Below are 27,879 nucleotides of genomic sequence, written 5' to 3' on the forward strand. Positions count from 1 at the left end.
TAGAGTGTTTTCGCAAAAAGCGAGCGCGAGAGAAACAGAGAGAGAGAGAGAGAGGGAGAGCGAAAAAATGAACATGATTTTTGTTGATTATCAACCGGTGAGTGACAAAATCTTTGTGTGCATACGATAAATTTTCCACTTCATTAACATAAAATGCGATTACATGTTTTGCCATAATCATAACTTTGGATTTTGTTAATTTTCCGGCTACATAACATGTGGAAACAAATATACGGTGGAGAGTAATGCCACTGCTGTTGCCATTATTTGCCCCATCCATTGGTACAGCACAACCACCACCGCCGCCGAAAATCACCAAATCTGGCAAAATATTTGTACAACACGAGTTTTTGCATCAGATCAACAAAACGCCGCGGCTACGCGCTCAATTCGACTGAATGACTTTCTTCTCCAAAAATACGAAGCAAACGACGAATGTTTCACCGGATGCAACATGCAAAAATGTACTTAGCACACTCACGGCTCGAATGCGTTCATCATTTGATTGAAATTGCATATTGTGGTTGAGAGTGTGTGTATGGAAAAATCTCCGTACTGGAACCAAATGGAAACTGAAACTCAATATCCACTTTGTAAAATGGAATTGGAATCAGATTCATTCGTTTCGAGCAGAAATACAGGAGCGGAGTATTAATAAAGAAGCGATATTTATGCGAGTTTAACGATGTTAAATAAATGTACACGTAGAACAAGTGTACGAGTCTATCTCTTTCTATTTCGCCCTGTGTGCATGCATGGAGATACGAGCAGTGCGAACGCATTCGTATCGAGCACATCAACAATAATTTAACTGAAGCTTATTAACACTGCATATCATATCCTTACTGCAATTTATATTCGCAAAGGATTGTTGGCCAGAGATTGGTATCCGTTATGTATATATCGAATGCACAAACCGTTTTACAAAGCAATTGCAACCATGTGTGCTGTGTGGATGGCAAACACAAGCCAAACCCGAGCCGATGCCGAAGTGAACAGTACAATGAATAATCAACTATTTTATTTGCAAAACGTACAGTAGATTTGAATATTAGTTTACGACCAATGTTTCGGTGTCTAATGGTTTGTTTGTTCAAAATGAATATTAGACTGGGGGTTTTCGGGCGATCGAATGATAATTGACGCTTCGAATGCCTGTGGACATGTATCACGTGTATCAAATCAAATGAAAACATATATGTACAAATGCAATGACACTTGTTCGAATGAAAGGAGAAACGAAAAAAGCACATACACACACATAAAGTCGGATCGGCAGCCGGCCTAAAAATCTTCGTTAAATCGAACATGTAAATCTGAACGAGAGAGAGAGAGAGAGAGAGCGAGTGTTGATGAAAAAGCTTTTGTCGGCCCCGGGATAGTCACACGTATTGAAATTGCGGCCAGCGAAAATTATGACAAATACACACATAGTCTGTCGCTCCGATCAAAAATAGGTAGCAAATGCTGAAATGTCGCTTTTTATTCCTTTTTCAGAGGCAATTTACAGCTTTCTCTCTGGCTCATGCTCTCGGTATGGGACACAACAAACAAATACCATGTATAAATTTTCGTTAATACGCTCCAGCCATAAATGTTGCCATTTCGGCCGAAAATGCATGCACACAAACCGGGCACACAATGCAAGCGGATGCAATTAAATCGCAATACCGATTTTGGTTGGCGATGGTGGATCGACCGAACGAATTATAACAGTTAGATGATGTTGATTGTGTGCGTGTGGAGTGTTGTTGGTCAATGCGAAATAAAATTTTCTCAGCGCTTCACAAATCACACGATTTAAAAAAAAAAGTGTTTTCATGTAGCTTATTGACAATTGAGGGATTTTAGTTTTGTTCTTTATGAGTCTTTTGTTTATTTCGAGCAGAAAACAAAGACCATTTAGTGGCCCAAACGATCGTGAGAGAGAGAGAGAGAGAGAGAGAGTGAGTGAGCGAACGCACCGCATTCATTTGGATTCATTCATATACAGATATAAATATAAAATTAAATTCATGTGCTGGATTCACCCATTGTGTGTTGTATACACAAAAATGGTGCAATGTTCGAATGCAAAGTAAACACGGGCCAATAAAATCATTAAATTATGACTGCACGTACACGTGATTTTGCGTAGAACACACATTTACCGAAATTATGCAGCGCGCGACATTAATGTAATGCACGAAAATTTCGAGTTTAACGACAACAACATAATGTTATTTTCACACACAAAGAAATGAGCTTGAAAAAAAAAGCAGCAGCAGCAACAGAATCAGCAACAACACGAAATTTAATTAAATTTCAATACTCGGCTATTCATAAAAATTATCATAACAAAGGCGATGCATAAATTAAGGTTTTGAAGCATCAGCCCCCAAAAAATGCACGCATAAATATATTTAAGCAAATAATAATGTTTCACTTTAAACAGTTTTTTTTTTCATTCTCGTTCGTATGTGTCGCTTTCGCTTTAGCTTGAAATAGTATGTCATGTTGGAGTTCGCAATGATAATTTCGAATGAAAACCAAACGATCAATGCGTTTTTACCGAATTTATGTTGCCAAACGGATTACATAATTCCAAATTAATCATTATTATTCGCTATAATTTATGCAGACGAACACATTAAAAATGGACGAGAGATAGAGAGAGAAAAAAGTACGTTGCGCACTTTTTTTTCTGTGTTCAATTCATTGTTTGTAAATGGTGTACGGTGTTCGCGATGGTGTTTTATGCGCCAGCATTAACCCAACTCAACACACACACACACACAGTGTACAATATGCACACATTTAACGAATAAATATTAATAATGGCATGTATTTTACTATAATTTTTGAATGACCATTAAAATATAAAAATAAATTACCGATTCCATATCTGCACTGACATTTCATTCCATTGTCTTTTATCCGTTTCATCCTTTCGATATATGTTAATTTTTTTCAGCGTTGTTGTTTCAATTCACAATGTAATAATCAATTTCTAACAAATGCATTCATTCGTCTGCACTAAATATGATTTGAATTACTGAATGCATCGATATCTCTATCACACATGACCAGATTGACGTGAAAAAAAAAATATGATCAAGTGTGCTGAAGACCACAGCAAATATGGACGAACAACAAAATAACAAAAAAAAATTTGGTTAAATGCTTAACATCATTTAATTTGTACGGGATCTAATTAAATCCCGACAGAACTTATAACATAATTTGCTATGACATTTACGTATCTTGTGTCATATGACACACGTCCAATTGGATTCAATGTGCGTGGATATTTTTGTCCCAATCATGATTGCAATTACGGCAAAGTTCGAGTTGAAAAAGTTTACCGTGGAAGAATCGTGATTTGTTTTCATAAATATGTGTATTTATTGAAGGACCGTGTTCCAGAGGCAGCATACATAAACCAGGAAATTACACGGAAGCCAGAATACAGATGTGATTCCCCATTCTTGAATCTCTACTTATTCGATACGCCTGACTATGATGTCTTTACATAAAATTTTATAAAATCTAATAAAATAATTGAATGTGTGTGTGCGTTCGTTCCTTTTTTCCGCCTCATGAATGCCATCATTATTCCAAATTTTCCAATTGCCAACATCTCGTGCATATATTTCTGCGTGCAATATGACGAAACGAGGATTGTCTTTAACGGTCCGTAAAGCGACTGATGGCAAAGTAGAAAACAAAAATATTGTCGTAATAAAATATAATGGTATTTAAAATGTACACATGCAACGCGTATGCCTGTATAATAATGAAACGACCTCAGCTTCAGGAGGAGGTGTGGTTGAATTTGAAAAACGGCAATAAGTGGCTCAGTTTCGAATTCAAATGAATGAACACGTTTAGATGGTGTTCTCTAATCACCGTAGATGTGACGAGATATCGTTGCATACCGAAATTTTTGCAACAAATTTTGACTGATTTTCATGCGGCTGAAGTCCATGAATGAGCACATTTTTCGATCTCTCACTTGTACATTGACTAACTTTTAGATTCAACGTTTAGAATCCGTTGAAATGCTGATTCAATTTAATAAAAAGTGTTGTTGGAGATGAGACCATTTCGGTGGGCTATCATCCAAAGACAAAGTTGGACGATAGCAAATAATAAATAAATTTTGTTAAATCGGGTTGCGTGCACAGACTGAAATCATGGCACATACAACTGTTTTTGCAGGTTGCAAAGTTGTTGTTTTATTTTTGCTGCCTCGTTCAACAATTCAAATGGTCACCTTATGTCTCATCATGTCGCTCTTTTTTTTCTCTGCAGAATTCAATGTAGAAAAAAACAACAAAATTTATACACGGCTCGTAAGCGTCGCATCTCATACCATTCGGTAAATATTGTCTTTTACCCCCCCCCCCCGACCTCAGCGCTTATAATTATTTAACACGCGTTCTAACTCTTCGAGTAGCAGTTAAAGGTTCGCTCTTTGCTGCTTTTTTGTAGCCATTTTCGTTAGCTGTATTGTGTATGCGCTGAACACTAATTTCGCATTTACACTAAATGAATGCCGTTTTCGCTGGCAGCAGTTGCAAACGTGTGATTGAATGTAGATTTTCGTATTTTGTAGTGTAAATGGCAAAAGGCGCAAATATTCTCTCTCTCGAAAATTATTGTTTGCGTAGCATTCGGTTTTTATTATTATTATTCGCTTTTTTTTCGGGGGACTCGGCTCTCTTTTTTTTATTTATTTGCATTGTGTTTCTGTTTTTCTTTCGAGACGGCTCGATGCTGCGGTTGTCCGTATGCGTTGGATAAAAAGAGGAGCACAAAAACTCCATCGTGACAAGTAGATTCGGCAGAAATGACGAGGGGATGAGCACAGTGATTTGATGCTAGCAACAGCAGCAGCAGCAGCAGCGCAAAACACCCTCGAGGTAATACACAAATGTGTAATTACTTTGAGATTTATGCACTTTTTGGGATAGTCATTTGGCGGCGCGCGCGTTACGACATACAACCAAGGAGAGAGACATTAACGGGACAGAAACGATGAAAACGGCGCACCAACCAAATTCATATTCGTACGGATATTTCAAATATTTCTCTCGTATTCTGAAAGTGTCAGTTTCTGCTAATTCCCTTTATTTATATTTATACGAATATTTAGTTGTGAGTGTATTTTGTGTGGGAGAGAGGGAGAGAGGGAGAGAGAGTTTGTCTGCATATCATGGGATGGATTTTATTTAGTTTCACTTTTTTGTGTCTCTTGTCGACATTGTTGTCGGTGCTCGTGCTCGTTCCACCGCCACGCGTTTTTGCACCACTAAATAAATACATTTTATATTCTTAACGTTGGTTCTGAATGGAAACATTGGCTGTATGTGTGTGTGGACGTCGCTTCGAAGCGTCAAAAAGAGAATGAACCACAAAACTGCGAGGCAGTGTCATTACTGATGCGCCTCAGACAATTTATGAGTGCTAAAAGATTATGGCGGTAAGAAGACATTTAAAAAAAAACAGAATCATATTTTCTCTTGCAATGGCTTGAATCGTATAGCTGGCTAAATTTTCAGTGTTTTCTCTTATTTTTTGAAATGCTTTCGAGATTCAAACAATGCCACCAAATTCAGAAACTTGCAAGGTTTATTTCAATGATGATGTTCACATGTAAATCCACCTGATTTAATCAAGTTGTTTGTAGAACAATTTTACTTGGATATCATTGATCCATCTTTGAAATAGCAAATTTAGTTGATGTCGATATTTAATTAGTTGACTATATTGTGTCAGTAATGATGAAGATTGATTCAATCGTACATTGAATGGCATGTAGCTAATAAATCGATTGCTTCCGCATTATTAGTTCCTATGTTTGCATCAAAATGTTGTGTAGTGAATCACTGTTGGTGGCACAATTTGCATTTCGAACAAATTAAATCGACTTTGATATGCTTACAATTAAATAATTCATCAGTATTTGTACCTCTTTATTATACAGTCAGTTACAGCTTGTACAACAGCCACCAAAAATTGAATACTACACTACAAAAACTGTCAATTATGGACATTTGAAAAATGAACACCCAAATACTGACAAGGAAAGACACATTCAAGACAGAAAAAGATGTGAGCAACAAAAACTGAATGGCTCAAACTTAAATCATTATGCGACTGCAGTGAATCCGTATGACAATAGGAGGGTATGAGTTGATGTTTGTGTTGTTTTGCCGAACGCATGTAAGCGATTTCAATATGAAATGGTGAAAAGGTTGCTCTAGCGAAAACTTGTCTAAAGCGTAGATAAAAAGTGGATTATAATCTCAAAAAGCACATAGATCAAGAAAATTTATTAGCTCAACGGGGTGTGTATGTGATGCGCGTGTTATATTGGGTAGAGCAGCACTCCCTATATACCGTACGTTTTTCTTTCAGTGTATTTTTTTTTCCTTTTCTCCTGCATGGAATGTTCTGTTCTGTTCTGTTGTGTTTTTTTTTTCTCGGAAAAATCTTCTTCTTCATATTTGACACATTATAATATCCTTGTTCCGGCGTTATTTCAACGACTATCTCTCTCCCGTGCACCATATCCGCTATCCATGTAGATTTACTTGTGAACACGCAAAATTCTTGCAAATTCACTCTCTTCCTCTCTCTCTCTCTCTCGACAACGAATACAACGAGTATGTGAGTTTACATTTTAACGAACGTGAGCACAAAGCAAAAGCGTTAATAGTATTTATATACACAGAGTAGATTTTGGAGCGCATTTTTCGCATACGTTTGCAAAGCATAACAGTTCATTTTGTCGCCTTTTCCACATTTTATCCCGTGTGTGTGTTCCAATGTGCGACGTTGGGTGTAAATGCAAAGCAAGTATTTATATATTTAAAGAACATTGCTGTAACTTTAAAAGATCAATCCGGTGTGTGATGGTAGTGGCAGCAGCAGTAGCAGCAGCGGATTTCGAAAGTCGAAAAAGATGCACTTTGAATAAAATGAGCCGAAAAGAGATTTTCATTGACAGCGTGCAGTTGAATCTTTGAAGCTTGAAACGCGCTACTCCCTCAAATTTTTTAATCCGAATGCGTACGTTAAGCGAATAGCAAAAGCAACGGCTCGTGCATCGTTTCGTTTTTAGCTTGGATTTTGATAGTGTGGTTTCGCGTTGAGAATATCTCGTTTTTTATTCCTTTCAAAAAATCAAACTAAAGAGCGATATATCAAGCATTTCAAGCGTTCCAAGCCATGTCTCTTTTTTTGCGATTTGACACTTCCTGCACACACACTTTCCGTTCCATAATACCGCAGTGCATGGCTCACAGCGGAAAGCTCTCGTTAGATGCATCGGATGGATGTAAAATACACACACACACAAACACCAAAAAACTTGGAAGTGAAATACACGATCCAGCGTTTTTTTCTCGCTCTCTCTCTTCTCTTCTCTCGAACGTACCGAGCACAAAGGATTTTTAATTTGCAAATTATGTCGTGATTTATAGCTAAGAATGTTTCGGAGAGTTGAAATGTTAATTGAAATTTAATGTTAAGTCGTTTAAAAGGCAACAGCCAAATATTCAGATACAATGTGTTCGTTTTTTTTCTCGCCCCTGCTCAGCAGCACACTCCTCTTTCGTCTTGTTGCGAACACTCCATGCACGCGGTACATGTGCTCTCTCGCATCAAAAGCGAGAAATATGGATTGAGTGGCTGGCTTGGATAGATTCGGGCAAGGGTGCTGACTGCTGTGTGTATTTCAATGCAAAGCAAGACCGCGGATCGCGTATGTATGTTGTCGCATCGAATACACGCGAATCGAATTTCGGTGAAATAGCGACTTTTCATTATTTCATTTGTTCTTTTCGCACATGCAGCATCGCGAAATCAATGGAAAACTTGTGTGCCATTCCACTTCGGCCGTCGCGACCGTTTACCGCTCCTTTTTTTATCTTCTGTTCTTCGAAATGGAAAACATTCTCAGACACTCATAAAGCGCAAAATTATGTGCGCTTACATATTTTTAATCTAGAATCCAGGCCAATTCCAATTGTGATATTGTTCGTTTTGTCAGCACTGGAGTCTATTTAGTGTTTTGGGTGGACTGTTTCGCTCTCTGTGTATGTCATTGGGTATGATGAATGCAAAACCATTCTTGCCATCATTGCGAAGATGCAAACAGTTACTGTGTTTTTTCTACGATGGCTTTTGTTATTGTTGCGTACGAAACATGTTGTGCTTTTGAAATACATAGCCAGATCGCGACGAGATAACGTGGAAGTATTCAAAAATTTCACATGCAGAGAGTTTGTCAACGATTGAAAACACACAAAGTTCACACACCCGTTTCAGTTTTGTAGAAAAGACATGGAAAGAACAATGAAAGATCGCGTAAAACGACAGATATTTCATATTCCAGATCCAGTTCTTTTTCATCGGCCACCACACTACTGCTGCTGCTGCCGCTGATGCCACCACCACCACCACCACCACCACCGGCACAACAACCATTAAAACGGCGAACGGCATCGCGTCGTATATCTGTCGTAGCATTGCGTCAGAGTGTCGTTTTTTATGTCGAGCCCGTTTCGAAAATGAAACATTTCAGATGAATTATGGCAATTCTGTAGCCGAAGCAAGAAGAAACTAATGTTACATTACAACAAGACGAACAAAGGCAACAAATTCATTTTTATAAGCAAAACAATAAATACATAAATAATAGTGGCGCACACTATTTCCATTTTACGAGTGAGCCGAGTGAGGCGAGCGGGCGAGTTGGGACGAGCGAGCAAACAAACGAACGAAATTACACCGCACATATTTTCCAGACTTTTCAGTCTTCTGCGCATGTTGCTTACGTATCACGATGAGGCTTTCAACAATGAATGCACCACTTTTTACAGCCAACACACACACACACACACATACGCTCACCAACACCATGCGGATGATGCATTTCTTCAATTAAATAATAAAAATACATAAATAACGGTCGAGCGAAATGAGAAATAATACACATTGGATGCGAGGAAGCTGGAAAACACGACGATCGAAACAACACACCAACCGAAACTAAATAAAGAACAAGCATGACTGTTGCATCAGTCATAAATTTTGGGGGATATTTTTGATCCTGGGGGTTGTTGTGCTCTCGCTCTACACACACACACATAAATACCATCACGCAGCACTTATAAGTAGCAGTAAACTTATGGCCATTTGTTTGTATGATTGCTGCGAAATTCGTTGAAAATTTGAATTCATAAATAAAGGCTACGATTTTTATGGCTTCAATAAGGTGAAGTTTGTTGATCTGAACCGAAACATTTTTTTAAAAATTTATTTCGTTTTGACTGATTTGAATCAATCATAAACGAATATAAAGTCATTGAACTTACGTACAAAATTGTAGCATGTAGTGATCATAGATGCACTAGATCAATGCATCCAGCGCACCAAGATTATCTGAGCAAGATATGAAATACGTACCTGAAACAAAGAAGAAGAAAAATTATTAGTTCTCTTTAGATAAAACTATACAGTGGAATTTAATAGCTATAAATTTTTTTCCGGAAATCCGTTGCAACACCTTTGGTGTCACAACAATAGCAGTGCTTCAGAAAGGAGGGGACCCATTTCTCTCGTTGCTATATATATTCTTTCTCATGATAATGTTTGTTGGATATTGTGTTTTTAGGCTGTTTTCAAGTCTATTTTTCTATATAATAATTGCATAAAGCATCCGTCTAGTGATGCCATTGTGTCATCTTAAGTGTCTATTATTACATTTTCCTAAACTTTTCACGCTCAAAACTTGAGCAATGAATATGTGAAGAGAAGGCATTGTGTCGAGGTTGATATGAATTATATTCGTTTTATTTTTTTTCTTCATTCACTGTATGAAGAGAGATGATGAAGTCAAGCTTTGGCATCTGCATAAAATTCAACGTGAATGTGCAATGGAAAAGGTGTTCAGCTCCAGAAGGAGAGAATGTTCATTCATTTCAAATCACTTTAAAATGTAATTCATATCATGAACGCGTGTGGCTGCTTTCTTTCACACATCAGGAAACACAATGGCAGCGCCTGGAAACAGGGTACAACGATTACAACACAGTTCTTATAGCATTGCGGCGGTGATGGTGGCGGGTGGCGGCCTGGTAACTCAATAGTAGTGTAATTCTATCATATTTATGTTAGACAAACAAAAACAGATGCCAACTTTTAGTTTGAAATATGTATCAAAAATATAATAAGAAAACTAAAAGACACACCGCTTTGCGCTCAGTAGCGATTCTTGTGTTCTGCATAGTACTCAGAGTGCAAGGCGCCCCCCGCCCGTCCGTTCTGTGCTGTGCTGAAGTGAACAATGTGCATCATTTATCTCTTGCTTTCGCTTCGTCTAATTTCGAAATGTGAGTGCACACAAAATGTTACAATTATCACATCGTTTATTGTTGATCGCTGTCGAGCGTCACATTGCGGTTTTTTCCTTTTGTTGTTTTCCTTCAGTTTCTTTTCACACCGATGTGATATCGCAGAGTGCAAGTAGTGTGGTATGAGTGGTGTATGTACACCACACTATAAACACACTGAACGATGAACTTCATCTTTAGCGTAAGCTCGTAAAACACCTTTGTCTATTTGCATTGCCCGATAATGTTCTTTAATAAGGGCAAATACGTAGCGCATTTTCTTCTTTTCTCTCCTTCTCTACCCCCCCCCCCCCGGCTCCGTTTACTTACTTTTTTAGGTGGTTTTTGATCCGGCCGAGAACTTAAACAAAAGGAAGGAATCTACAAATGTGACGACAATGTTTGCAAACATCATAAATTCAAGACACAGGCCACCACAACAGTAGCATGCCGACAAACATGCATAATGATATGTAAATTGTGTAAATAATAATGGTTTTTTTGCTGTTCGCCCGCTATATTTTCCTTTCGTATCTGTTGTTTGCGTGTTTGTGTTGATTTTTTGACAATGGAACACCGAATTCCAACAAAAGAAACGCTAACGTGTTCGGCCTTTTCTCTTCTTTTTTTTCAGCGGGACAAAGCAATTAATTTCTTTGTTGACTTTTGAGCCAAAGTATTTATTCGATTCGCATCACTCACATCCTATTTTTGGACTTGCATGCAAACATGTTAAATTTAATTGACTCGGCAACACAGTACATTTTTAGCAGATCGCTGTTCTGTTTTGCTAGATATAATTTAGTGTTTGAAGTACTTTTGTTCAAATGCCATTGAACATTATTTGTAATTATCTGGAACACAATATTTAAAGATATGCGATGCGATTATCTGCTGGATTTAGCAACACACAGTAGCAGTAGTTGTTGCAGTTGAATTAGTTTTCGTAGCAGCAGCAGCAGCAGCGCGGCGAGAAAAAAAATTGGTAGAAATTGCACGGTTTCATCTTGAATTATAAGTTTTACTGTATAAGACTGTGTGTATGATACCGTTTGTTTTGCGTCGACTTGTATTAGCGTTCAAAGCTGTATGCCGCCAGTTCTTCATCACTTTGGAGCTCTTGTTCTATCCAATGTGCCATACCACTCTTTCTCTCTGTCTCACTCTCACTCTGCTTCGGCAAAGCGCTTTTCGAACTTTCGACGTTGTTTGTGAATTGAAATGTAAAACGTGTGCCACACATAATTTTTATAAGTACTAAAGAGAGACGCAGTGGCTCGACAAATATTACACGCGATCTTTGTACTGAAAATATTCACCTGAACACACGCGGGCTCTGCCAGACGACTGGTGACTACACGGATTAGTTTTCGGCATACAAACACGCCGTCGAAGCAAATGCAACTGGCAAAAGCAAAGGGTATTAAGATCTTTTTATTTGATCTATTTGCGTAATGTGCATACGTGAGCGCCGAGTACACATCGTTTCGTTATATTGCTAAGCTGAATTGTGTGACACATAAACAAAATGAAATGAAGGAATGTGTACAAACAGCAGCCCTAATTGTAATACCAGCCAAAATCACGGCAACACCGTTCATATACATAGCAAAATGGCGTGAAAAAAAGAGCAGCACAGAAGAGAATAATGCGAGTGCAAGGCGCGCGCACAAACACACAACGGCTCGAGAGATAATAATATTGTCAAATTATATTCGCATGCTAGATGTCCCCGACGCACATACACGATGCTCTCTCTCTCTCTTACTCCGTGTGTGGTGAGCAGCGTCGAATGGATACCGACTTGCAGCTGCTTACTTTTGTGTAACTCCTTGAACGATGAGATCGGGTTAGAGAACTTAATTATCTTGTAATTTAAAATTCAAACTGCTCGCTCTTTTTATTACCTCAAACCAAAAGCTACTGACTCTGGCCCGGTGCCTTTTCGTGTTTCGCTTTCAATTTCATACGTTTTACTTTTCGAAAACATCCGTGGCAGTTTAATCTTTAGGTTAGAGAGCGAATAATGCAGCCAAAAATCTAGATGATGCAGAAAATTACCCGGGCAAAATCTAAGCATTGCCTTTGTATGATTGTTTATCATCGACAGATTTCGGTACTAATGTTCAAACGTGTTTATGTTCCAATATCATAAATTGATGCGACATTACGAATGCCTGGAATTTAATTGGAATACCGTAGCGACTATTTATCACATTTGAATTACATTGCTATTTTGGTGGTGCTAGGAGTGGGTTGGGCGCAAATCACGCTGCAACAAAAAGCACAGACATTGGAAATGTCATTTTTCGGGCAATTTCCTAAAAAAAGATGTTTGCACAAATGTGTCACCAGCATTCAGGTTTTTCTTAAAGGCCCATCCTCCTCCAGTCCAAAGGGATATATCTGCTAAAGGATGTGGTACTATTTTATAGCTATGTGACAAAAATACCTGCAGAACAAGACGCTGAAACAGATCCCCCGAATTAATCTGTTGGAATGAGATTGTCGTGCTGTTGATTGTACGTATTTACCGCTTATTAAATGATTTAAAACATTAAGGGCGCTTTAGAAGATGGAAAGGCTCACTCAGGCGTATGCACCGTCTCTCCCATTCAGAGTCAGATTTGTATATTCAAACGAAAAGTGTCGCGAACAAAAAGCAAAACACAAAAGTACTACAACTTGAAGAAAATCATAAACAAAAACAAAGAAGAATCTCCACCCTTGCCCCATTCACTTTTCTTTTATCCATCATTGTCCTTGTGCAGCCGCTGTAGACTTTAAGTTCGCATTTTGGTCTTTCACCTAAACCAAAAACTCAACAGCCGACAATTATTTTGATGACATTATTTTCTAAATAAATGATATGGGATGTGAAATTAATCTGCGAATAGACGAAACAGATCCGGTGAATATACACGCACACGTATACATCAAAGTAAACGGTATAAAGTGACTCTCCGACTCCGTTTGTTGTGCACAATGAAATCGCCTTAAGACCCTCATAATTTTATACTGACTCTTGAATTGTTTGTATTCGGAATTTTCTTTTGTGAATTTCAATCAGTTTCAGCTTGGTATTTTCCAATGCGACAATAATTGTCGGTGACAATTTATTCTTCAGTATAAATAAGTACCATGCAATGCATCGTCCACGCATACACGTGTTAGGCACATTTAATTTCCTGCAAGTAATTTTATGAACAAATTTTCAGCTACTTTGATCATTGCTTTTTAAATGGCCTTTTTTTTTCAAGAAAAAATGTCCATGAGAATGAAGCATGATTGATTATGTGCCTACTGAATTTCGTTTCCAATCAAACTTTTCGATTGAATGTGTCCAGGAAAAGTGTTTTTCAAAAAGTTTCGTTCATTCAACCTCGAACCGAGTACATGTGTGGAAAGAAAAGGCTTTTCCACGGAGAATACATCTCTCTTTGACGGTGCCAACAAATTTGGTAAAATTGATTTGTGTCTCTTTCGCTTTGGTTCTCGCACAGACTCCTCCAGGGCAAATCAAAAGGTTTTTTTTGGGGGCAGTGATTAAGCGAACGCGATCAATCTCCATTCAGTCCTAAAGAGACAGCTATAATTTGGGATTGTTCATGCCATTTCAACCGATGAGTAAACGAGGTATATAATAATGTTGAGGTGCAAACGAGGTATTTTTACGTTTCTTTTTCAAAATGTTGATTTAAAATTGGTTGACATCTATTGAAATACGTGAAAATCATTGGTTTTATTTTATTTATTTCAATCATTCAGTCTTTTCCTCCAAATTATAGCCTGTACGTGTATGTATATAAAGGTGTTGATAGATGTATTTTACATGAGTCGTCACAAAACCTGCACGACGGAGGAGAGGACACATGACGATGCGTGTTTTACAGTCAATTTTGCCTAATGAATACTAATGAAACACGTCCGTTTTCACAATTACAATAGCCGATGTGAAAATGCCCATGGGCATCACTTGTCTTATGTACATTCAAGTAGTCCTGACAGCTATCTCGAGCTATTTTTTTTCTTCTCTGCCCACTTGATGTTTACCGTTCGTTCCATCGTCGCTCATTGCTATGCCGTATTGAATTTTGTGCCGGCTTTGGTGTTTATTTTATAGACTGGATTTTTTCTGCGTTTTTTTTCACTCGCCTGATTTTCTGTCAAGAGAGCTTGCAGTCAGTGCATCGTTCATTTGAGAATAAAGACAAAGCTATAGGAGAAAAACTTATTCTCACATGAAATATTAAAATATCCAGAAAAGAAAGCTTTTACAGTTTGTATTCAAGCGATTCGTTTTTTTTTTCAAATTTTTCCTCAAATTTATGTGCAACATTTGTTTATTGTTGTTGGCGATTTAAACATTTCATTTTTAAATATGAAGACAAAGCCTTAAAAATTCCGATATACATGAACTCATCACAATGCATTCTAGTTGAATGACCATGAAAAATATGAGAATCAACAAAATTTCGCTTCATTACTCGAATCGCTTTCCTCCGGCTAATGTGTATTTGTTTTGCTTTCTTTCACTGTTCATTGACATTCGCACGAGAAACACATCAGAACATACATACTCAAGCACATAGAGCGATTACACGAGATCCAACACTTTTAGGTTTTTATATGGACACACTGAGATCTGTTGGACGATGGATGAAATGCTAAGAGATTGACTGGAGCATAGAGGAGCATGGTAAAAACAAGTGAAGTACAACATCTCGATATCTGGCTGAGTAATGCATCAATATTATGATAGCATTGATGAGTATTAACAACAACAACAACAGCAAAGCAAGACCGAAAATATTTCCATTCACAATCAATATTTCATCTTCAGTGTTCACCGACCAGAAGGAAAACATGAATCATAAGATACAACCATTTTGAATTTTCCAATATTTATTTACGACTTGTGACTACTTCGCCGAGTATAGTCCGTGGGCCGATAGAATCGGTCTCTTCCGGTTTGGTTGGCCCCGTTTGGAATGTGCATTAGTGGATTTTGCCATTTCGTTTGCACCACCACCATTCATTGCATTCATTCGTCTTTGTAAATTTTGGGCACATTTCCAACTTTGAAAAGTGCACAGAGAGGGAGAGAGAGAAATTGAGTTTGTGTAACAAATTCTTAAGCTTTGGCTCTCTGTGTGAAGTGAATGTGAATGTCGGTGTCTGTGACGGTGGCGTTGCCGGATTGCATGTGTGCAAATGTAATATGTCACATGTCAGTGTCAAGTCACGTTCGGTACATATCCCCATCAAGTTTTTCAGGATTGAAATTCATTCAGATTTGCCGTTTATCGTCGTTGTCGCTGCCACCATTCCCATAACAACATACACCACACATCGCACCGAATGGACGGAACTTTTGTGTGATGCATCATGCCAATGGCAGTGGATGTGGTAGATGCGACAAAATCAAACATTAACTTGTGGAGATTGTAGTTGAACGAAATATGGTCAGTACACAGTACAACAGGAACGATCACTTGCAGACAAACCAATTCGTATTTACTGGCGGAATGTCTCTCTCTCTCTCTCTTACTCTCCTCCTTTCTTTCGTTCAAATTAAAATTTGTTAGGACAAACGACCCGCCACCAAGTTCGTCGAAAGATGGAAGAAGAAAGCAAAATGGAGCAAAAACCAAACCAAACCAAACCATAAATCCATTGTATGTGGGAAAAATTACCATTTTCTTTTCGTCTACCGATTGTAATGCAAGTGAAACGTGCTATTGATATTTACACAATGGTGCAATTCATTCAGAAATAAGAGTTGACTGGCATCACCGTTAAAGGCACTAAGAGGAGCGTAAGAGAGTAGTGGAATCGGTGGAATGAATTTCGATAAACTTCGCATGTGACAAAATTAACAGAATTTTTTTTCGTCTTTGTTCGTTTTGGATAAGCCATAAATTGCAAAAAGTAGCCGATTGCCACACAGCACATATGTCAATCAAGGATAAGACCCGTAACCGTAACCGGAAGCGGAACACCCATAAAATATATGATATCGACACTGAAACGGAATAAAATATTATTTATAATCATTTTTGTCTGTGACTGAGTTTGTGAGACGGTAATGAAAGCTAGCACCAAGCGACACCATCAATCTCACCAGCCTCATATGTGTCATTGACACGAAACCCTTTTCAAACTCCATAAATTTTCGGTGCAAATTGAATTATCGAAGCCGTGTACAACGAATGCATATTTGATTTAATACTCAAATCGGTTTGGTGTGGCCAATTTCAATATCTCTATCTAGTGTCCGTATGAATACCAGACCAGCGGACTGAGGGTCCCTGTAAACTTATTGCACACACAGTTACACGTTTTATTCTATTTTTCAACACTACACCATTTTTTCCTCGACCAATTCTCTTGCCAATGAGTAGTCAATTAAAGAGTTTCATAGGTGATTGCTGGCACAATGTATGCCATTGCCAAGGAAAAAAACATGTAGAAAAGCAATCGCCTCATCCGATTACGAAGTGTAAGATGATGAAGTGAAATGTCCGAGCAGATATATGAGTTCATTACAATAAAACTGAGAGCGAGAGAAAAGAAGAAACACTCGCCCGATATAACGAAGGCAAAACGAAAAGAAAACGCATCGAGACCAATTATTTTAAATCAAAAATTCAATAAATTATTTCATCTAATTTATTGCTTTTGCTTCGAACGTTATGTTTTTGTGATATTTCTTCTGCGTTCGATTATTATTCTTAGTTTTTTTTTATCTTCAATATTTTTCACTCAATAAAGCCATACAACTGTGAACGAAAATGGAACATAAATTAGAAATTGGCATTTTTTGGACGTGGCCCGACGAGTGTGGGGGATGGAAAAAGCATCAAATGGATATACAATGCAGTGTGTGTGTGCAGCACCATGAAGCGAATGGCATACAAGTTAATATTCTTTATGTCCAAAAATTTGCTCGACGAATTGTCTCTCTTTCGTACATGTCTCACTTGCAAACAGATCCTCAATATCCACACCAACTTCCTTTATCCACACTTAGTACAGTAATACAAAAGAGTACGCTTTCTTCGACGTATGTATGCCGTATTCATCTCGCTTCTTTTCATACGCAGACACTCACATACTCGCATACTCATAATTTATGATATCTTTTCTTTTCTCGCTTGTAATTTCTTTCGATTTTTTTAAATGTTTTTTTTTTCATTCAATATTTCTCTCGTGATTTCTTTTATAGCATCCTAATGATATATGCAACGTTAACTGCACAGACGTACGCATTTCAACTGGACTGTTATTGATTTATTGTCACATGTACACACAAAGAGTGAGAACGAACAGGCGAATAAGTGAAGCGTTATAAGATTGAATTGAGAAGAGAAAAAAAAACCATACCAAACCCGGAATATTTAGTGTGCGTCAAAATGAATCGTTTCTTCATTTTTCCGTTGTCGGTTTCAACGTGCCCAATCCACCATCGACACACGGCGTTCGATTTGAGCATTTTTGGCTCAAAGTCTCTCTCTCTCTCTCTCTCTCTCTTGTGCACATACACAGTCGCGGACGCGCGCGATTGCCTGTATAACTTTTCCGGTCAATTTAATCGCTTTATACACGATATGTTTTTGTTTGGTTCATCTTCATTCATTTCTTTCCTCCAATTTTACTTTCTCACTCAGAACTGCGCTTCACTGTGTATCGCATTCGTTTATTTCATATGTTCTGCTTTTTTTCTCGCTTCGTTATTTGCTGCAATACAAAAACAGCATGTTAAAATTAACACCATCATTCCTTTCGTATTTACAATGGACGTTTGATCTAAAATGTGGCTTGATTGGTTCATTTTTGTTGGATGGCACTCTAATCGCACGAGAAAAAAAGAAACAATTCCAACAAAGTTAAAGAGAAAAAAAATCTGAATGTGAAAAGAGAGCGGTGCGATCAAATGGATTATTGAAGTCGTAAATTTGAAGATTTCATATCAATTTTATTTTGGTAGTTGGTGTTCAATTTGGGTTTTCTGTTCGATTCGGTTTCGGCTGTTGTTGCCATTGGATGTGGCAGCGCGGTGTGTTTCGTCATGCGAACGCAAGGCGCAAGGAGAATCGCGTACAATTTCATTTCCAAATGTACGTACAATGCAGCACCTCAAGACCTGTCGAACGTGAGAAAGATAGCAACACATTTCGGAGTGTGTGTTGAGAAATGCCAGTGATGATTGTTTTCCGTAAGCGTGTTGAATCATTTCGGACCATAAATTTGCCCAATTGACATATTAACATTCACATGTATCGAGAACACGAGGAATTTATGAATGTATTCAAGACTTGAAATGCCTTTCAGTGTGCAATGAAAGAGAAAAGGAAATCCTTCAAAACAGAACAACAAATGCGAGCGGCCACTTTATTCAGGTAGGCAAAATGTATACGTTTGGGTTTTTCTTCATCGTCTTATGGAGAAGTATTTCGTCGTTTGATACAGATGGCGATTTAAAATACCCACATTCGATCATTGTATTGGAAAGATTTGTTCGATACGGAGTTAGGCGACGGAAAGAGAGAGTAAGAGGGCCGACGAAAGAAAAAAAAATACACGCAGAGACAAATTTAATTGAATTATTTGGTTCGATCGCATTCTTTTTGGATCGGATTGCTGCAATGTTACAAATCTAGGTTTTGACATCGACTGCTGCTTTTTTCCCCTCAGTCTTTTCATGAAGTTCCCGACATTTTGAAGAAGCGTCCGTGTACATTCTTCAGAAATGCCATTTGAATGGGAAGAATATGATGATTTATGTCCATTCCACAGAGCCAAATTCAGTTTCGATGCGATTACGATTTTGGATAGATTCGAACATTATTACTATTCGTTCAACTTTTCGATATTTCCAACTAAGATCTGGCAAGCGGGCGCGAGATTGTTGTGAAAGTATTTCCATATATCAACCGAAATTAAATCGAATGCGGAGATTTAAATTTATTCAGTCGAACGATCATATTCCAATATTTTACATGATTTATTGCCTCTTCTCCACTGCGAAAATTTCCAATGCAAATAACGACCACTTTTCAAATGTAAATTTATTGCCTCATTCTATTTGCAATCCTAAAACTGAAGAAATTGATTCTCAACAAACTTAATTGCTTCCTCTCTCTGCCAAGACCAAGAAATATAATCTTCGGTTGCGATAAAAGGCATTTCGGCTGAAATACCAGCTCATTGTTCCGAATGAATGTGTTCCATTCGGTTTGTGCCGACATGTGTGGGAGGAGAAGTTTTAATTTCAACGCGGCTTCATTCTTTTTCACTCATCAACGTTGCATAAATTAGCACAATTATGCAATCACTCGCATTGCGTGCATTCCGACCTTCAGCTCAACGATTCAATTGTGAATGTGTTTAGTTCAACGGCATTAAATGTTGCTCTCGATTTGATGCATTCACACACATACAGAATGGCTGCCATATAAGCGGTTTGTGTCTTGAAAATCATGTCTGTATGTAAGGTATCTAACAATCCATGCACACCTCCCCACTTACAAGGATTTCGATATCGAAACAAAACGGTAAAATACATATTATCCGCAATTGGCAAGCGAAAACCTGTGATGCAAAAAACTTCGGACATTTTTGATGGATGTCTATTTCTGTAATTTTTTACGATGAGAAAGAACCAAATCTTCTTATTCCGAAATCATTTTTCTCGGACTATAATCTCGTACAAAAATTTTCATCCAGACATCTCGAAAGCAACAACAAATCCACGCAAACAATGAAACAGATCAATATGTTTGATTTGGTCAATCAACCTCCGAACCAATGTGAAGCACATTCCATCGTACGCTGTTTCCCTTCGCCTTACAAATCGCTTGCTTTAGATGTATGTCGGTGTCCGAATCGAATCGAATTCGAGCGAGTGTTGCAGCCAAAACGGTGAAACAGACAGTGTGTGATGGAGAATTCGGTGGGAATGCTTGGGAATGGAAAGTTCTATGACTGCTATCCATTCCGTTGATGTTGGTGTTTGTGCACGCGTGTGTATGTTCGCTTAAATGTTTGAGTAATAACTGAAAAATATATGACAAGACGTGATGAGCTTGATGATTTTTTGCCACCACCATCACCAGCAGTAGTAGCATCAGCACCACCATCGCCATCACATCTCGTTGCCAATACTTTCGCCCTGTCAGTGTGTTATTGTTTTTTTCCCTTCTGTTTTTATCTGGTTCGTGTCATTCGTTTTTATTTGTTCGTCATCGATTTGAGCAAGAGCAAGAAAAATTCGTATTTTTATGGTACATTCGCTTCGGACGCGAACTCGCTCGTTCTCTGAGCTCTATATAAATAATGTTTCTTGTATAGAAGTTTTCCGTCCATGAGATGACATGATTTGTTCTTTTCGCTCAAAGATTTCTTCGTTCGTTGGATTGTCTTTTTTTTCTTGGTTCGTAGTGATTCGCTTTCCCCCATTGATTTGAAATTCGTTCGTCAGAGAGCAATTTACCTGTGCAACTGTGTGGTATGCTATCTAGATATTTTATATATATATACTTGACCATTTTCCCATTTTACCCATCACTCTGTTGCAGCGTGGATCTCTTAAGCAATGGTGTATAGAGAATTGTAGTCGAATGTCAAGTATGGAAAACTTGTGCAAATATGATGGACGCATGTTCACATTGAGATACATAAATTCTGACGTGATTCTGATTGCGAAGGGGTTTTTGCACACAGCACAGCACACCACACCAATATCGAATTGCTACATTTGATTTGGCTGCCATTTATTTATCCCAACGTTCATCCCTTGTCGTAAATCAATACACAAAGTATTGATGCATTGTAGTCATTACGTTGAATTGAATAAGTTCGTATAAGCAAATCAAGCATTTCATTCTAGAGCGAGTATGTGTGTGTGTGTATCCGAAGGGTGAAATCTTAACGAAATGACGATTGTTGGGAATTTATGGAACTTATTGTTAAGCAATTATACTCGAATGCATTGCAGTGAGTTGTGTGTTCGAAATCAAGTAACATGATTTCGCTAGAAGTGACCATTCCAAAAAAGGGGTTTGTACACAGACAGTTAACATGCAGCATTCAGATATAGACATTTTATACATGTATCAAAGCAAATATCGAATGTAATCGTGAACAATGGTCGAATGAACCCATTTCGATTGTCCGATACACTGTAATCAGTTTTCTTTTAATTTACTTTTTTTTACCAGTAAGTCGGTAGACGAAGTGAGGGATGGAAAGAGAGAGACAGAAACAGAGAGTGAATTGATTATATCTTTCGATGACATTGGTTACGAGTCAATCTGAAGTAAATACAACTGGGCCGCTCTGGGTGGATGTCAGAAAAACACATTGGCAAAGATGCAAATCAACAACATATCTCACATCTCTCTCTCTCTCTCTACCACAAAATCAGATTCCAAATTGCCCAAAATCTTATTACTTCGACTTTGTAAGCGACTGTTTGACTCAATCTCACAGACAGTTGCACGTTTTCATGTTCATCAGCAAACTATGACCGAAACAATCCTCTATCGATCCGTTACTAATTGCTATAATGGTCGAAAAATTAAATTATTTGGAAATAATTTATTAACGGGCTGTGTGTGTGTGCCTGTGCACTGCGATGACAAATGATTTAAAAAAAAGAGTCCAATTGCGGTGATCGGAACTGGATCGATGTGTGCAATGAAGAGAAGAAAAGCATCCGAAATAGAGACTGTCATTCACTCGATTAAATGAATACGAGCAGTGGTGTGTGCGCTTATGCCCGCACTCTGTCCAGCATTAAAGACATTTTTGTTATATATATATATTCACAATATGCAATAACTGAAGCCACCACAAATTATAGTTTTGCATTACTTTTGTTCTTATAATCTGTCAATTCCGTCATTCGTGTGTCATAAATATTAATAATCTGCCAAGAAATAGTTTTCAAAATAAATCCATCGGTTTTATCGACAAACACATCCAACTGGAACTAAGTAAGCTCACAGTAAATTATAATCGTACAATTATACATATTGCATAGAGAGATATATATATATGTGAGTGTGTATCTATCCATCTATCTCAAATAAAGCGATGAATTTTAAAAATAAATCCTTTTAGTCGGAAAAGCGCTGATGCTTGAGTTCAACGTGTCACGAAAAGAACAAAAACCTATCGTCATGATTGCACAACGAATTTTTCCTTCAGTCGTTCGTTCGTTCCACAATGTTGTAACATATACAGGCAACTTTAAAATAATACGGGATATGATAGGTTACTTATTCGTTTGCGTTGGCAAACTGAGATTGCACATACAGCTACCTAACGAGATCCAGCCACTGATGCTCCTGCTGCTCTCACTTTCCCATTATTATTATTATTATTATTGCCATTCCTATTTGTGTCAACGTCGTAGATTTTCATCATTGTCATTGTCACATTCATCTTCTAGCTATGTAGATGCTCTACACTTTGCTACCAACAATAACTGATTCGTCGTTGCACTTCACTCTACACCATAATCATACCATAGTTTTGTCATGCCATTCCGTTCGGTTCTGGTTTGGGTTGAGACGAAAAGCGAATGGTTGTGGGGTATGGGTAACGGAGGGCCGGATTCATATACAAAAATAGACGAAAATTTTAAAGTTGAAGGAAAAATGATGATGAATTCGTTTAGACATGCAAAAAGAGAAAATTGGATGAAAGTTTAACGAAAGACGCTATAACGTATCCAGCATTGAGCATGATTGAGAGAAGAACAACAACAATCCAACAAATACATATACATTGAGGAACAGATGAACGGTGATCGTCCATGAAAATGATATGTGAGTGTGAGAGAGTATAAGTGCGATTGACTATGAGAAATGGCACGTTTAAAATTGTTGGCAAATGATGGTGCCTCTCTGAGTTATATATGCAGAAAATCGTTCGGTCGGTCGAGAAAGTATCACATTTGACAGCCAGGCGATGGACACTGGAAAGATGAGCAAAGATAAACTGTCGTCGTCATCTGTGTGTACATTCTACTATACTTTTGCTTACACGCTCTCGAATGAAATTGCAAATCCATAAGCGCGACTAATAAAAAAAAATTATATTTATGTATCTATATGTGTTTCATGTTGCTATATATTCCGATGGGCCACCGTTATCAGAAGTTCAGAAGGTGCGTCAGCACTGTGTATATGTGCAATGTCGTTAGTTCTTTACACCAATACTTCGCCCAAGCCATACATCTCCGACGAAGCACATCAACATTGTAGGAAAATCATGACTGTCCATCACAAAATAACATCATAGAACTCATTCTTCTTCAGCGCTCTTTTCACTTTACCGTTCGTTCTTCGTTTCCTATCGTTGCTGTGTGTTGTGCACACCATAAATTCTATATTCGTTCTCTCTCTCTCTCTCTCTATATATATATTTTAGATATATGTATAAACGTAAACATACACTTATTACGGTGAGTGACTAGTACTAAAAGTTCGAATACACAATTCCGTTTTTGTTTTCTTTTCATTTTCATTTTCATTTGGTCTCTCTCCCTGTCTCGCTCTCTCTCTCTCTCTCTCTCTCTCTCTCTCTCTCTCTGTGTGTGTGCATTATAAAATCTATAAAGCAGCTCTCGTATTTTCGCACATTTATGTGTGTACGGACGGGGTGTTCATATATACGGGGGAATTTTCTTGATAGTCATGTAGTAATCTGGATGTTACATTTTACTGACATTCGTGAGCAGCAACAGTGATGTGGCGACTGTAGTTTGAGCTATAGAGCAATCCAAAAAGCCAGAAAGAAAAGGAAAAGAAGAGAAGTAAAAAAAAGTGACACAAGAGCAGCAGTTAAAACAACAACAACAATAACAACAATGAGAGAATACGTCGTCGGATGACGAGTGGAAAATACACAGAAACGTGAAGCAAAGAATGAGGAATATGCTAGACATTGACGAACAGCAATGCGCGCACTCATATACTATGAGCTCCAACTGTCTGATGTACCGAAAAATGATGATTTTCCATGACGATGATGATGAAGTAGGAAAAGACGATGTGTTTTCTCGATGGACCGTAGCATTCCATTTTAAGTCTTACCGAACAATGGGAATCCGGTTTGGTTTTAAGGTGACCAAATCCGAATATTCCCGCCGATTTCAAGTTGATTCTCCTTTGTATGCGAACATGTTTACTGACTTGCTTTGATTTTATTTCATTTTTTTCGGAGTAAAATCCAAGATCTTGGCTAAATAGCTTTCATTTTTTCTCATTTTGGCATTCATTCCTAGAAAATTCGTATTTGACCACCTCTGATACCGGTACGAAAAATGGTTGTTATCCGGTGATTTATAACAGTAACCCCCACGTGCACTTTCCCATCCCCATCAGTGGCAGAAGAAAAATGATGAATTCACACTGGACATCGCATTTCGTCAATGTCAAAATAAATAACGTTTCATTTATATCTTTTGATTTCTCACATCTCTTCTCGCCAACTTGAAGTTTGATGTGTTTCGCAGTTCGAATCTAGTTGACGGTGCACATGGACCAGACTGTATACGAATGTGTGTATATCTATGGATCTTAACTCATAGCATTCGTTTAGTTCTGGGCCTGAGTCAATATTCGCTACCGTTCGCAAACAAACAAAGTGTTATTTTCTCTACACACATACACACATACACACATACAATACATGCTGACGGCCAAGTAGCCGTATGCGGGATGAGAGAGAGAGAGAGAGAGAGAGAGAGAGAGAGAGAGAGAGAGAGAGAATAAGATTGCTTCATTCCTTTTAACTTTCTTTTGCAATTTTATTTTAGTTTTCGAAAATGAGAAAAAAAATTTCATCAGCCAAAATTCTGCTTTTGTCTTTCGTCTTTCGTATGGATTCGTTTCTTTTTAATCTCTCTGTTCCTTTTTTCTTTGTTTTCCATGGAGATGGAAAACTTCTGCTAAAATATGAACGAGAAAAAGAAACAACACACACATATATATATCGAAAGTTTTGAACGTAAAAATATTCTCTAATATTGCGCTGTTATTGATGTTGCGACATGAAGAAATGTCGTTTTTCGCTCCCCCTGTCAGCGTAGATTTGAGTTTGCAATGTAGCAAAATGGATTTCATATTTGTTAAACTAAAATATGTCGAACATAACGAACAGCATTAGAGACGTTTACGGGTGGACGTTGCACACTGTCTATACAGTGCAAAAGCATCCCGTTCGATGTAGCGATGTGAGTCGGGTTAACAATCGAGAATCAATACAAATCTAGCGATTTAGACCTGCGGGGCCAACAAATGTGGAATGCCATGGCACGTTCTCTCTCTCACTCTCTCTCTCTCTCTCTATCCCGTCTCAGTCGATAGAGAGAAAATTATAATGCCGCATATGGAGAATGTATCAAAAGAGGAGAAACGGTCACCGAGAATGGGAGTTTGAGGCTTGAGTAGATTGATTATGGACTTTGTATATAATAGTGAGAGATTTTAGCGCACACGTTTATACATATTTAAGATTTATATTATATCATCATCACATCGTAATCATCATCATTTGCAAACGTACTAACGCTGGTCATGTTCGTCCGTCCGCTCGTCCGTTTGTTCGTTCGTTTCAATCGTCATCACCGGGGCATCATCAGCATTAAATAAGTGTAACTATGCATGTGTTGGGCATATGATTTATTTCCAAGCAAATAGTTTGCTGCTATATCGAATTGTGTATACAAACACACACACACACACCGGGGCCAGTGCCAACACATCGATACAAGACAATGCTTCCTCACGGCTACCACAGGAAAACATACACAAACGGCTTTCTTCCTGCATGCCGGAGGAGATCGACACATAGCGTTGATGTGTGATGGACAAACACAGAGAGCGCACACCGCACATCCACAACTAAATGTGAACGAAGTGTTGATATATTCGTGATGTTAAAGTAAATTAAAATATTTCTCTTATTAATAGCCCATCATTTATTTGATTTATAGACACTTTTCGTTATGTTTTCGTGTGACCGTCTATTATCTGCGTATGTGCTGCTGACGTATCCGTCATCATCACCATCGTCCGATGTCGATATTTTTGGAACGGAACTCAGCGGCAAACGCTTTTATATTTATATCAACTTATTGTTCTCGTCTCTCCGCACACACTCCCCGTCATTCAGTTTAGTTCGTTCGTTCTTTCTCAATATTGCTGATTGAAATAATCACTTGCAATTTTGTTCATTTCTGGAATTCCATTTGAGATGGAAATAACTTTATCTTGTGCCGCTGAATTATTATTACTCTTATCCAAACAAATCAATTATTAAAATATTGAGATTGCACATGACATCGGCGAGCAGATGATTTTATTCCGTTTTTTCCCTTTCTTTCTTTTTTTCCAATTCGGAAATGCTCGAGTGCAGAATGCATTCATTAGATAGACGGATTTCGTATTATTAGAAATCTCTGCATTAGACAAACTATCATTCGAACGCGTTGATTTTCTCTAATTTTCTCTTTCTTTTGAAATTCCACTTTTTATGTGTGTGTCTTGTCAGTCTTCCTATTTAAGGCGTCATCATTGAAAAGGCCATTTAAACATTTCAATCCGAATTCGTAAATGTCAGAAAAGAAATTTACTGGGGAAAATTCATTGAATGGAAATGATTCACACTCAAACTACAACTAATGATGAATTGGAATCCGTTTTTTTTTCTTTCGTTGGAATAAAATATTCACTTATGTGTTGCCAATAAAGTTTCTGTAAATAAAGCGAATTTCTGAGGGAATGTCTGACAATGTGTATGTGCATGTTCGTCGAAACGACATGTGAGAACTTATTAAAAATCGACCGAATCTTTTAAATTGTGCCGACAGCGGCCATAATCACACATACAAATAGTCGAGAGGATCGACTGGTAGACACTTAACTTCTCTCAATTCGTATGCAATATTTTCGATGGGCAAACGCTTAAAATTGTCCATGAAGTTTGAACATATGCGATTTCTTCATTTTCACAATGCGACGTCATGTGGCAAACATAATGTGTGTAGAATGGAGCAAAAGACTGAGAATTTAATCGAAAACTTGTCTCTGACTCTCTCTCTCTCATTCCCGAAGCAAAACTAGTAAGCTTTTCGTTTTTGCAGGTTCGCCTCGTTTTGTGCGTATTATGGCAATCATTTGAATGCATATCTTGTACGATTGCATTTTAAACGTCCGACACATAGAGCAAATTCTAAATTCTCGAGCTATCCTTTCTATTCTTATTGGTTTCCATTGTTTTTTACGACATGTTGCAAGCTTCTTCTCCACTCTCTATCGTTCATCTCAATCATTCCGAAAAATTTGTTCCGGCTTTTATTTCGAAACGCAAAAGTTTTGTCACTAAAGTGTGCACACCATTCGGTTAATGGAAGTATGTGGATAAACGTTTTTCGGGGGGCAAAGAGAGTGTGTGTGTGTGTCTTTATATGCCAATATGGTTG

The 27,879-nt window shown here is 37.9% G+C and overlaps 1 protein-coding gene across 3 annotated transcripts in view; it reads right to left on the reverse strand.

Moving 5' to 3' along the window:
- Nucleotides 1–27,879, reverse strand: part of LOC129567997 (protein tiptop) — a 187,727-nt gene that overhangs the window by 50,694 nt on the left and 109,154 nt on the right. The gene's annotated exons all lie outside the window — the stretch shown is intronic.

This window comes from Sitodiplosis mosellana, unplaced genomic scaffold (genome assembly GCF_009176505.1).
Source record: "Sitodiplosis mosellana isolate CC-2019 unplaced genomic scaffold, AAFC_SMos_1.0 Smas_scaffold_14, whole genome shotgun sequence".
In the NCBI taxonomy this organism is placed as follows: domain Eukaryota; kingdom Metazoa; phylum Arthropoda; class Insecta; order Diptera; family Cecidomyiidae; genus Sitodiplosis; species Sitodiplosis mosellana.